The sequence below is a fragment of the Giraffa tippelskirchi genome, chromosome 2, assembly GCF_054371585.1.
Source record: "Giraffa tippelskirchi isolate mGirTip1 chromosome 2, T2T-mGirTip1v1.2.pri, whole genome shotgun sequence".
NCBI classification, from domain to species: Eukaryota; Metazoa; Chordata; class Mammalia; order Artiodactyla; family Giraffidae; genus Giraffa; species Giraffa tippelskirchi.
The window spans coordinates 35,108,686-35,121,830 of record NC_137276.1 but is presented as its reverse complement, the minus strand read 5'-3'; positions in this window follow the sequence as shown (position 1 = coordinate 35,121,830).

Genomic DNA, 13,145 nt, shown 5'->3' with positions numbered 1-13,145 from the left:
AATGAGGTCAGTGCCTTGTTAGAGGTCACCCCACAGGTGAGAGAGGAGAGGCTTTATGAAAGCGGTGATGACTAAGCTAGGTTCAAGGAAACATAATATTCAAGTTTTAACAGTGTTTGTTCCTGGACTTATGTTGAGAGTGAATCATTCAACATTGCTTAAAGAAAAACATGGCCTGTGTTAGAGTGGTCACTTTCTGATGACAAAGGGCAGAGGTGTAGATCCAGATTGTGATACAGTGAAAGATGTCCCTTTGTATCTTATTAACTTGATGTTGAAAGGCATGTTGCGACAAAGATAGAGAAAGTAAACTGTTTTGAAGGTTAAATATCAGAGGAGATAATAAATAAAGGTTTTAATGGAGAAAGAAAAAAGTCAGCTTTGCTGTGTGGTTTACAGATTTTGTAGAATGGTACTTATGCCACCTTGTGTAGATTAGGAAAATCTGTATTTTCACTCAATCTTTATAAAGTGGAGATAGGTGGTGGTGGGGTGGAACTGAGACTAGAGGATTAAGAAAAAACCTCGAGGGCTTCCCTGGTGGCTCAGTGGTAAAGTAGAGATCATTCTGTCGTTTTTGAGATTGCATCCAAGTACTGCCTTTCGGACTCTTTTGTTGACCATGATCGCTACTCCATTTCTTCTAAGGAATTCCTGCCCACAGTAGTAGATATAATGGTCATCTGAGTTAAATTCACCCATTCCAGTCCATCTTAGTTCGCTGATTCCTGGAATGTCGACGTTCACTCTTGCCATCTCCTGTTTGACCACTTCCAATTTGCCTTGATTCATGGACATAACATTCCAGGTTCCTAATGCAATATTACTCTTTACAGCATCGGACCTTGCTTCTATCACCAGTCACATCCACAGCTGGGTATAGTTTTTGCTTTGGCTCCATCCCATCATTCTTTCTGGAGTTATTTCTCCACTGATCTCCAGTAGTATATTGGGCACCTACCGACCTGGGGAGTTCATCTTTCAGTGTCCTATCTTTTTGCCTTTTCATACTGTTCATGGGGTTCTCAAGGCAAGAATACTGAAGTGGTTTGCCATGCCCTTCTCCAGTGGACCACATTCTGTCAGACCTCTCCACCATGACCCATCCGTCTTGGGTGGCCCCACACGGCATGGCTTAGTTTCATTGAGATAGACAAGGCTGTGGTCCGTGTGATCAGATTAGCTAGTTTTCTGTAGTTACAGTTTCAGTGTGTCTGCCCTCTGATGCCCTCTCACAACACCTATCTGGTACCAAGGAAGCTCCAAAATCTCAGTTTCTTTAACAGTATAGGTTTCTTTCTTCCTCATCTCACAATTTAGGAGGGCCGGGGGACCCTCCTTCATTTATAGTTAACAGTACCTGGAACACAAGGCCTCCCATGTCAAAGAAGCAGGGTAAGAGTGATGAAAGCTACCACACCATCTCATAACTGTGCCAGACTGGAAGTGACACACTCTGCTCACATTCCTACTGGTCAGATCTTGGTTCCACTGCCCCTCCTCCTGCAAGGTGGCTGCCAAGATGGTCCCAGCAAAGCAGATGTGAGGAACAGATTAGAATTGTGTGCCCCTTGAGGGCTTCCCAGGTGGTTCAGTGGTGAAGAATACACCTGCCAATGCAGGAGACACGGGAAATGCAAGTTTGATCCCTGGGTGGGGAAGATACTATGGAGAAGGAAATGGCAACCTGCTCCAGTATTCTTGCCTGGAGAATCCCATGGACAGAGGAGCCTGGCGGGCTACAGTCCATGGGGTTGCAAAGAGTTGAACACGACTGAGTGACTGAGCACACACACAAATGTGGTGAAACTGCACATCTCCAATGGGACTTGAACCCACAGTTTTCCAATCGGAACTATGCAACTAGTCTCAGGACTTACTGAAGCTCAGGTTCTTTATGTTTCCACGTGGGAAGGAATTCAGTGAGGCAAGGTGATAGGTAAGAAGTAGCCTTGTTAATACCCTCTGTAAAGAGGTTACAGGAAAACGTGGCTGGACAGGACAGTTGTGTCTCAGGTCTTGGGTAAGTTTCTTGGACAAGTGCTGAGTTAGAGTCCTTGGTTTGGCACAGGACAGAATTCACGAGTGAGCCAGAGTAAAGGGAAAGCAGGCTCACTGAGAGAGATACACGTTCCACAGGCAGAATGCCGTCCTCTCAGGAGGGAAGAGGGGCCCTGGGGGAACACCTGTCATGGAGTGTGGGCTGCCTGGGGAGGTGAGAGTGTGGGCGTGGGGGGTTGGGGGCTGGGGGTACCGGGGGTGGTTAGTTTTTATGGGCTGCTTAGTTTCATAGGCTAATGAGTGGGAAGATTATTCCAATTATCTTGGAGAAGGGGCAGGAATTTCCAGGAATTGGGCCACTGCCCACTTTTTCACCTTTTCTGGTTGGCCTGGGACCTGTCATGGCGCCTGTGGGTGTGTTATTAGCATATGCCAGTGTATTACAATATGCTTTTAATGAGGCTTAAGGGTTGTTGGAAGTCATGTCTTGTTCCATCTTGGGCCTAATCGGTTTTAACCAGTTTATGTCGTGTCCTCAAAGGCTGTGTCATTTTTTTTTAAAGGTTGTGCTCTGCCCCCTTCCCTCTTGTCTCATTGGCCACCCCTAGATGTTGGGGAAGAAGTGGCTAGGGAATGACTCCTGGTTGGAAGTCTGACTCCATCTCACCCACTGTCTCATGCCCTCACCAGGCCAGCAGCCCTGGTTAAAGATAAGGCAGGAAATGTTCTCTGAGCTTCCATGATGCCTACATCACCCTCTTCCACAGCCTTTTCCTCTCAATATTATAATAATTTTCCCTTTGCCTGTCACTCTCTCCCTTCATCCATGCCACCCCCCAATAGACTATCAGCTTCTTAAGACCCAGAGATTGTCTTTCCTTTTCATTTCTGGTGCCTAGGCAGGGTCTGGCACAAAGCAGGTGCTCAACAGGCGTTTTTAGAGCGATTGAATGAGGGTCCATTTGAAACAGTGATTTCAGTCATATGACTGTCTTTAAGAAATACCTGGCTCTTTGGAATTTTTAGTAGAGCCATTGAGGAACAAGAAGTATGATTCAACCTTTAAATAAACATGGGTGCAAAAAGAGACCATATAGCAAACTTCAAGAATGTGACCATAAACCAAGTAAACATTTGATCAGTGACATCAGTGTATATCAAACATTTCTTTAAGGAAACTCACTTTTGGAAATCCACTTAGACTATCTTAAGTCTGGCTTTGGCATTTTAACCAAAACTACATCTCCAAGACTGGGCATCTCCATGCCCAGAGGAGGTGTCACAGTGATAATGAATGAGGCAGGAGGTAAAAAAATTTAGGGTAGTTTGATATATACTTTTTAAGAACTTTAATTAAAGGAGCCAAATAAATGAGGCACTTAATCAGCAGGGATTATCAGAAAAGACTTTTCTGAGTTTGTAAAGGAAGTAGGCATGGGCTACTGTGACTTCTGTGCTCCCACGAGTGGATGAGCTGCCTGAAACAGAGCCAGTTCAGAGAAGAGAGTCAGGAGGCTGACAGACACCCAAATAAGTGGTCTGGGTCCCTGGATCCTGTGTGCCTAAAGCTGGATCCACCTACTGGCCTTTCTGCCAACCTGAATCAGAACATGGCTTTTCCCTTCTCTTTCCCACCCCCTTACCCTCCTCTTCCTCCTTCTTCTTTTTGTTTGTTTAATTTTGAGTTGAATTTCCAACCAAGACTCCTGACAGTATATTCTCTTGTCTCAGTTCTCTTTTCTAATTTTTTTTTTATGTATTTATTTATTTTTGGCTGTGTTGGGTCTTCATTGCTGTGTGTGGGCTTCCTCTAGTTGTGACTCATGAGTTTCTCATTGCAGTGCCTTTTCTTGTTGCAGTAGTTGCAGCGCATGGGCTTAGCTGTTGTGTGGCATGTGGGATCTTTCTGCAGCAGGGATCAAACCTGTGTCCCCTGGTCTGGCAGGTGGATTCTCAACCCTTGGACCACCGGGGAAGTCCCAGTCTCAGTTTTCTTAGCGATAAGATGGGGACATGAATAGTAAAATGCTGCTCACCTCCCACAAGGGATTTTCTGAGATTTACATGAGTCAATCATATCTTGTGCTTCTCAGTCAAAGCTATGATTTTTTAACAGTTTAGAAAAGACTGAATTCAGAAATCTCAGCTCCTCGTCACCATCCCCCAAAGAAGGAAAGAGACTGCTCCATGCATAAAAATATAGAGAATAGATTCCTAAGTTGTGAGAAAAGAGAATGCACTGCGTCAGCAACTTCAACCAGGAGCTGCTCTTTCTTAATTCTCTGGCAGCAGGCCCCACCCCTACCTCCCTTCTCATGCACTCACACATAACCTTACTTCCTCAGGGTCCCCTTCAATGCCAGGTGACGCCAGGCCCCAGAAAAACTTTCTTTTGGCAATTGTTAGAAATACAGAAGTTTCAAGAGAGGAAGAGAAAGTGGAGGTGATGTGGCTGGCAAGACAGAACTGGCTGATTTTGCAACACAACTTGGAGAGAGGAAAGGTAAACTAGGAGAAAGTTGGCGAGGCCTTACAGCCTTGTACCTGCAGTGATTATAGAAAGGAAGGACTTGGGGCCTGCACTCAGCAATGCTCAGGAAAGGCTGAGCATTTTCCCAGAGAGCTGGGACTGATGAAGCCAGGTCAGAGGGCTCTGAGATTAAGGAGTAAACCTTAGTACAGGAGGAGCAAAATTCACATACAAACTTACTCTGCTGGATTAAACAGAAAAGGCACTAATGTAGCTTCCAGGATCTCTGAAGTGGGTCCAGAGAATTGGTTTTGGAGACTTCCCAGTCTGGACAGATGTCATGCTCAGCTCCCACTGTTGGTGCTGGCCACTGGGTGCTGGAACCCCCACCACAGTGCCCTAAACCCTCACCCCAGAATGAATTATCTGCAGCCCCAGCTTCCTCATGTCCTCTCCTGGAGGCCAAGTCTGTCATGGGGTGTCTGATTGGGCTAAACCTAGGATACAGTCTGGCCGCAAGGGAGCTGGGAAAGCCAGTATCAGCTTCTGACCTTGGGGAGGCAGGACCCACATTGTGGGAAATTTTCCAGTTACAGAATGGGGTTCAAAAGGGCAGCCATCAGGTAGGTATATATCCCTCAACAGCATTTCTGTACTGTGTGTGTATATGTACACATGCACATACATGTCTGAAATAGGTGTAAGATCTGTCTCAAGGTCTCTTTTCCACAGTGTCTTCATTCTTAAAAATCCAGAGAACTATCATTCAAGCCCCTGCCCACAGCAGGAGCCCAGTCTCCTCATTTGACTGAGTTCAGACCACAGTTCCAAGTACTACCTGGTCCCCACTTCTCCTTGTGGTTCTGTTCCTTCAGGTCATTATTTCCCCCCACTCCCCACCTCAGATATGGACCCAGGGCTGTCTATTCCCCCTACTCTCTGAAATGAAGCGCTGATATGCTCCTCAGAGACACACCAGGCCCCTGGGGATGGCACTTTGTCCTAATGATTCTCCTGTATCATCATTGGGCTATGATTTGTCACACCCTCTCCCCTCAGGACTCAACTCTGGTTTCCCTCTGCAGAGACAAGGGTCCATTAAAGCAGCCTCAGAGATGAATTCAGCTACCAAAACTAGGCTGCAAAGATGGAAGTCATTTTTTTTAAGCTTTGGATCTTATCCCAGATGGAACCCTGTTCCGGGGGAGAGAGAGTTGAGGAAATGTTTTAGTGAGTTTCTCCTTTAGAAAAGCCCAGAAAGCAAACTAAGGTCAATGCCCCAGATCAGTCCCTACTCCACACTCCAGGTGACCGAGTCTGTTAGGAACCCACAGTTCTGGACAAAGGGAGGTGAAACGCTGAGTGGGGCCTGATTCGCATGTTCCTCAACTCTTCCACGTCTACCTTCCCCCTTCAGTGACATTTATGTACTTGCCTCACCCTCCACCCCAATTCATTTCTGTCCTCAGTGCTTGTCTGTTGAATGATCAAGCAGCTCCTATGTGCATCCTGCTTGAGGCTCCCGGGAGGGCCCGCTACTAGCCCCACCCATCTCCATGACATTCCCCCAGGGGTCGGTCCCATATTTATTTATGTTTTGTGAGTTCCCCACAGACTTAAGACAGGGACTATATATCATTTGCTATGGCATCCTCAACGATTGGCAGAGTGCCTGTTAGTGTTTTTGAATGAAAAGAAGAAAAGATGAATTGATGGATGGAGCTTTGAGGGACCATAGTCAGATGCCACGAGGGGGCAGTGTGGAGCAGCTTTAAAAGTATTCCCCAGCCCTGCCACCAGATCCTTGCTGGCAGCTAGGTTTCTAGAACTTATTTTGTTTAATATTTTCATTTGTGAGACAAGAAGCTGAGGCTCCAGAAGGTGATGGCTGTGCCCGAGGGCAGGCAGCTCCTGAACTGGGCTCTTGGGTGGGCCCAGCACTCTGTCCATTTTAGTATGCCCCGTAAACCAGCTCCCGAGGCTCTGGGGAGCCCCTTTCATTATCCCCTGGAGCCCTTCCTGAAAGGCTACCCATCAGCCTCAGAACCAACATCCAGCCTGGGAGGCTGCCACCCATGTGACCAGGCATTTCCTGACAACCTTCACTGCTGGGCTTGCAGCTGCTTGTGCCTGGATTCCCCAGCGTCTGCACCTCCCCAGGAGTGGCAGAAACCCCCAGGCCTGGGTTTCTGGCCACTTAAGTGGGTTGTAACTTTGTGGTTCCTGGAGAGAAATTCCAGAATGTTCCACCAAGTTCGATACTGCAACTGCCTGTCTCTACTCTGAATGGGACCTGGTGTCACCTCAAAACTGCTGTGGCTCCAAGAAGAGCCCATCTAAGAACCCATCCAAGGACACTGGGATGGCAGTCAGGAACCTGGGTCTGCTCCGTTGGGCCTAACCAGCCATGGAAGCTGGACCTTCTCCCCTTGCCCTGCTGGGCCCTTCCACTGCCTCATGTGTAGAATGAGAGACTACACTACCTGCCCTGGATAACTGTCCTCAGGAGGAGATAAGAGCATGAACACAAGAGTGTTTTTAATGTGGAGGTCTTTTCTTGTATAAATTCACGCATCCTTATTATTGTCATGGTTTGGGCTGCTGAGCCTGGACTGAGTTTTCCTGAACACCTGGAGCAGAAGTTCCTGGTCATTGGGACCTCACAGGTCAGGATAATTTTTTCTATTATAAATCTTAACAAGTCTCAAAGGTTCCCCACCCCCTCCCCAACCAAAGGAAGAAGTGAGTGATTAAATTTTTTTTTTTCATTTAAAAAATGTGTTTATTTATGTATTTTTGACTCTGCTGGGTCTTCACTGCTATGTGCAAGCTTTCGCTAGTTGTGGCGGGTGGGGGCTGCTCTAGTTGCTGGGTGCAGGCTTCATGTTGCAGTGGCTTCTCTTGTCCTGGTGCCCGGTTGGCCTCTAGAGTGTGGGCTCAGTAGTTGCGGTGCACAGACTTAGTTGTCCTGAGGCATGTGGAATCGTCCCCAACCAGGGCTCGAACTCGTCGTGTCCCCTGCATTGGCAGGAGGATTCTTAACGGCTGGACCATCAGGGAAGTTCTCATAGGATTTTTGCATAGGTCAACCTTTTCACATAGGATTGTTTCTCCTAAAGATACTTTGTCCTAAAAGAAAAAGAATCTTAGCATAAAAGTGAGCAGAACATAATTTTACAATTAAAAGTGGACATATTTAGCTTTGAGAAAAACTTGTTTAATTGCTAAGTCGTGTCTGGCTCTTTTGCAACTCTATGGACTATAGCCTGCTAGGCTCCTCTGTCTGGGATTTACCAGGCAAGAATACTAGAACGGGTCGCCATTTCTTTCTCCAGGGGATTTTCCCAACCCAAGGATCGAACCTGAGTCTCCTGCATTGGCAGGTGGATTCTTTACCATTGAGCTACCAGGGAAACCCCCGATGAAAAACTACGTGGCCTGTATTTTTCTTGTTTCACTTTAGACCAGTGGAAAGGGAAGCAAGGATGGATGTCTGAGAGCCTTTGCTGGAGGGTATGTGTGGTTGGGTGTGTCCCCCACCTGCAGCCAAGCTCTAGGCAGGAAGAGGTGCGTCATGGGGCAGCCATGTGCATTGGGGGAACTGAAGTACAAAGCAGGAAAATAATGTTCCAGGAAATTTAAAAAATGCATATTACAAATTCATGGGTGTACCCTGACGCCCAGTTTGTAAAGTACTGTATGCCTACAGCCAGCCTCAAATGCATAGAAAAAACACTGGAAATCTACACAGCAGAATTTCACAGGGTTATCTCTGAGTTATTTCTTGTATTTGTTTATATTTATTTTCTCTGAATTATTTCTTATATTTTCCAGATCTTACTGTTTTATAATCAAAAACATAGAAGGAATAAAGAAGTTGTTTTTTTTTTAAAGTGATGCAAGAGGAATCTTGCAATATACTGTGTAAGACCTTGGCCAACGGTCTCCTTGGGATACACAGAATTTCAATAAAGCCACATCTTGGATTGCAGAAGGCTCTTTTGGGATTGTGATGGTATCATCCACACCCCATCTTCACGTTTCTAGAGCCTGGTCTGGTGCCTGGCATGTGGTAAGGATGGAACCATCAGTGTGTGCTAAATGGACCACTTTCCTTCCTAGACTGGCCAGTGTGGCTCCTTAGAGAGAGGGGGCCTCAGAGAAAAGCTGCCACTTAGGTAGAAATGGACTTTATCTGAATTGCTTTCGTTTCTGAGTACAAAAATTTGTAGTTGCAGCTTTTCCTTGGAAGAATGGAGCCAGGTGATCACCAAATCCCTTTTGTGAATTTAAGGTCCTATCTTAGAGGCAAGCTGGTTGCCATTAAAATAAAGACCATCTTTAAACAACACAGTTTGGGGAGGGCAGATCTTCCAAGGTTAGCCATCTTGGCGACAGCAATAGCAATTAATTCTGGCCAATTCAAGCAGGAAAGAAATGTATTAAAAAGGCTCCTGGTAACTTCCAGTTCAGACAGGAGGACTATAGCCAGCTGATAAAATGGGCAGGACCAGGAGCAGTCAATGGAGGAACCACTGCTGAGGCCACTGGGCCCTGCCTCCTGGGCAAGCTTCTGTTTTCTCATGGTTTCAAGTCTTGGCAGGTTCACTGCAGGGTACAGGACATGGAATCTGGAGCCAGACGGGCTGGTTTCAGACCATACTTATGAGGACCTTAGGCAAATTCTGTTACTTCTCTAGGCTTCTGTTTCCACATCTGTAAAATAGACTTTAAAAAGTACCCACTTGGATTCATTATCTTTGCTATAATATGAGACAAATTTTTCCCAAAGTTAGTAGCTTAGAACAACAATGAACATGTATTATCTCTCAGTTTCTATGGTTCAGAGATTCAGTAGCAGCTTATCTGGGTGACTCCACCATAAGGTTTCTCTAGGGGTTTGGTCAAATATGGGCCAGGGCCATAGTTACCCGCAGGCTCAGCTGGGGTTGGAAGCTTTGTTTCCAAAGTGACTCTCTCACCTGGCTAACAAGGTGGTGCTGGATGTGGGCTGCTTGAGTGTCCTTAAAACATGGTGGTTGCTTTCTCCCCAGAACAAGTGATGCCAGAGAGAGAGCAAGACAGAGGTCCTATGCTTTTAATGACCTCACTGGTGAAGTAGTATCACTTTTGCTACATCCACTCATTAGGGAAAAAGTTAGTCCAACTCACATGCAAGGAGAGGAGAATTAGGTTCCACGTTTTGAAGGGAGGAGTGTCAAAAAATTTGCAGCCATATTTTATAAACACCACACTACCTCACAGGATTGTTATGAAGATTAAATGGCTTAATACAAATAAGTGCTTAAAACAGTGCCTGAGTCATGGTAGTTACCATGTACGTATGTGTTGATTGCTCTTAATATTGTTACTGCTTCTGTTATTATTCTCCCCTGTCCTCCCGCCACCCCCAACCCCGCCCCATGCTCCTCACTGTCCTTTCTCCTCAAAGTCACCTCAGAGGTGAGACTGATCCCTCCTGGAGTTGTTGGCTCCTAAGACGCCCTCAGGAAGCAGTGGCTTCCTCAGGACTGGCCTCACGCTCTTCATTTGCCTCAGGAGACCTAGTGTGCTCAGGAAACCAAGTGTCATCACACTAGGTCTCCAACAATAGAGGTCAGGCCGGCGCCAGCCCCTCGTTATATGTCTCAGTCCTCACAGTTGCTACAAGGCTGGACCCTCCTCTCCTCTCTTCCTCTGCTCAGGCGAGATTCCTGAAACAGTGAGCTCGAGGACAGCCCCCCAGGCAAGTGGTGGGCTTGATGGGACACACTCTTGTCCAGTCAGCTCCCCCAGCTCTGAGGGCTGAGGGCTGGAGCAGAGACCACCGACAAGTGGAAGAGTCAGGGAGAAGAGCCCCTGCAGCACAAGCCTGCAAACCACCGGGGTGTTCCCTGCTGAGGACGCCCACCCGAGGGGTATATATGGTGGCCAAAACACAGCCAGGCCCTCCTCCCCGAGCTCCGAGCCTTGGCTGCATCCATCCTTGCCTCTTCCTAGTGTCTGCTCACTTTTCTAATTTTGCTATAGCATGGCATGTGTTAGTTGTGGTTGGGCCACCAGGTCTGGTTGGCAGATGCCTGCCCTGGGCCTTTAGTATGAGAATACTTCATGACCAGGAGCTGATCACTTGTCTCACTTGGACTTAGCTTTTCGTTTTCCACTTTCTACTTGGGTTTCTCTGTTTTGGCCAATAGATATGACGTGGACAAGGGGGATTACAGGCCCGAGGGATGTGAAAGTTCTTGCTATTTACTCGGAATGGTGTGGCTGTCACGTCTTCCACTTTGCATGTACCCGAAGGCCACTCGATGTCCTGTCCTCTTGGGAACTCGTGGGCCTGCTTGAAGAAGGAGCATGAGGTGGCCTTCCCTGCACCCTACTGGCCTGGCTGGGGTGGTTACTCAGCTGTGAACACTCAGGGCAATGGGGCCTGGGGTCTAAACACCTTGATAAGATGGGAGGAGCAGAGGCAGGAGGGAGACTTTAAATCTCTACACAGGAATAAGTGCCCTTTGCCTTCTGCTGCAGAATAGATCCTAATTGTGCAAGGAGATATTCTGGACTTTGCAAGAACTTATATTTCAAACCTGATAGACATAGATCTATAGATAAAGAGATGATCCACAGACTGGCTACGGAGAAGTTTGGGGAGAAAACTGCAGCCAGAAAGCATTTTCATACAAACCAAGTTTTTCCAGAGGAAAATTAAGAAAACCCACACACAGAAAAAGTCCCCTCCTCTTGTTTGGTTAAAGATATAAAATAAATAGGCACAGGAGTCACCCCTCGATTTGACCTTCCATTTATCTCAGAAACTAGACCGCCCATATTTATATTTGGTGGATCCTCATCTCCATTTCTACCATTTTATCTGAGTGGAAGAGGCAAAGAAACGCAATATGAACAGTGACCATGAGCAGTGAATACAGCTGTCACAACCAGGGCTCACCTCTCTGTGGTTTCCTACCGTCTTGTCACTGAGGAACAGGTGATGTCAGTGCACCGGGAGGACTCTGTACCTGGCCCCCCAGAACAAGGGGATTTTGCAGCTGTGGACCCCTGGGGCCACAGCACCAAGTTGAGCCTCACCAGTGGGTTGGTGAAAGAGGTTACAGAGTTCATGGTGAAGCTCTTACCAGGAAAAGAATCACATTACTGGCGTTTGCCGCAAGGTGGGACTTTCAACGGAAGCCAACAGTAAGCAGTCGAGTGTACCGAGGCCTCAAGAGGACGCAGCCTCTGGCCCAGCGTTTCTCAGCCTCAGCACCATCAGTACTTGGGGCTAGACAGGTCTTTGCTGCAGGGCTGTCCTGTGCACTGCAGAATGTTTGGCAGCAGCCCTGGCCTCTCTCCTACCCACTGGATGCCACAACAACCCCCTAGGGTGACAAGCAAAAAATGTCTCCAGACGTTACCAAATGTCTTGTGGCGGTGTGTGTGTGTATGCGTGCACATAAAATCTACCTCCCGCCCTCACCTGTTAAGAAGCACTGCTGTAGTGGTTAAGAGCAGGGTCCCTGGAACCAGACAACCAGACTGCTTAGATTCAAATTCCCGTGCCTGCAACCTGTAGGAGCACTAAATGAGTTAAAAAAATGTAACAGTGGACTGCCACATAATTTATCTTCCAAATCAGAGCAATTTGATATTGGAAGAGGGTTCCAATAATAATCTCATGACCCGAGACTGTCCCAGCAAACAGGGATGTGTGGTCAGCCCTTAAGTCCACACACAGTGTTGAGCAGAGCCTGACCCAGTGTCCCCTGAGCATCTACTGTGTTAAGTGCATTAGAGGTGGGAACTTCACTTGATTTCCCTAAAACCTGTAAGATGGTACTTTTATTCTGCCCTTTGTATACACAGGAAGATTGAAACACTTAAAGCTAAAATAATTTGTCCAAGGTCACACAGTGAGTAGTACAGTCAGGATTCTGGTTCCAGCAAGCAAGTTTTCAAGCCTGTGTTCTTAACCACTCCCCATGTGTGCTTGTGGGGGTGGGGGGTTGTGCCAGAAACACAGTGCTACTCAACATTCACCGAACTCCACACAGACTACTAGCTCTGGGTTATTCACAGTTTCAACATCAAACTCATTGACAAATCTGGATCTTCAGGGGTTACTGTGATGGAAAGCAGATAGATTCACATCAATGTGGAGCAGGAGATGAGAGTGGCAGCCTTCCATCTGACTCCCAGCTTTGTAGAACTCAGTAGGGTCACCCATTCTGTTAGGAAGTCATTATTTGAGAAAGAAATGAAAACTTTATTTTTTTAATTTATGTTTATTATTTTCCCAGACGGCTACTTAGTTGTTAGGACATTAAGTCTTATTAAGTCATTTGGACGCAGCTGCTTAATAAACGAAACTGTTGGGTTTTTCTTGTGGCCAATGAATGCCATGAAGATGATGTGAAAGTCTGGGAACCTCTGTGCTGGCAAGATGCATTTTGCCACTGAGAGAACTGAGGAGGGCAAAGATGGAGAAGGCTTTCTAGTGCAGAGACTGCACTCTTGTTGGCCACTCTGGGAAAATCTCTTCCTGTTTCCATGCTGTGTATCGAGAATGCACTCACAACACACACACACACACACACACACACACACACAGAGTTCTCCTTTCCCTCTCACAGAAACTAATACACTGTGGCCCCAATCAGACAGTTACCAAATC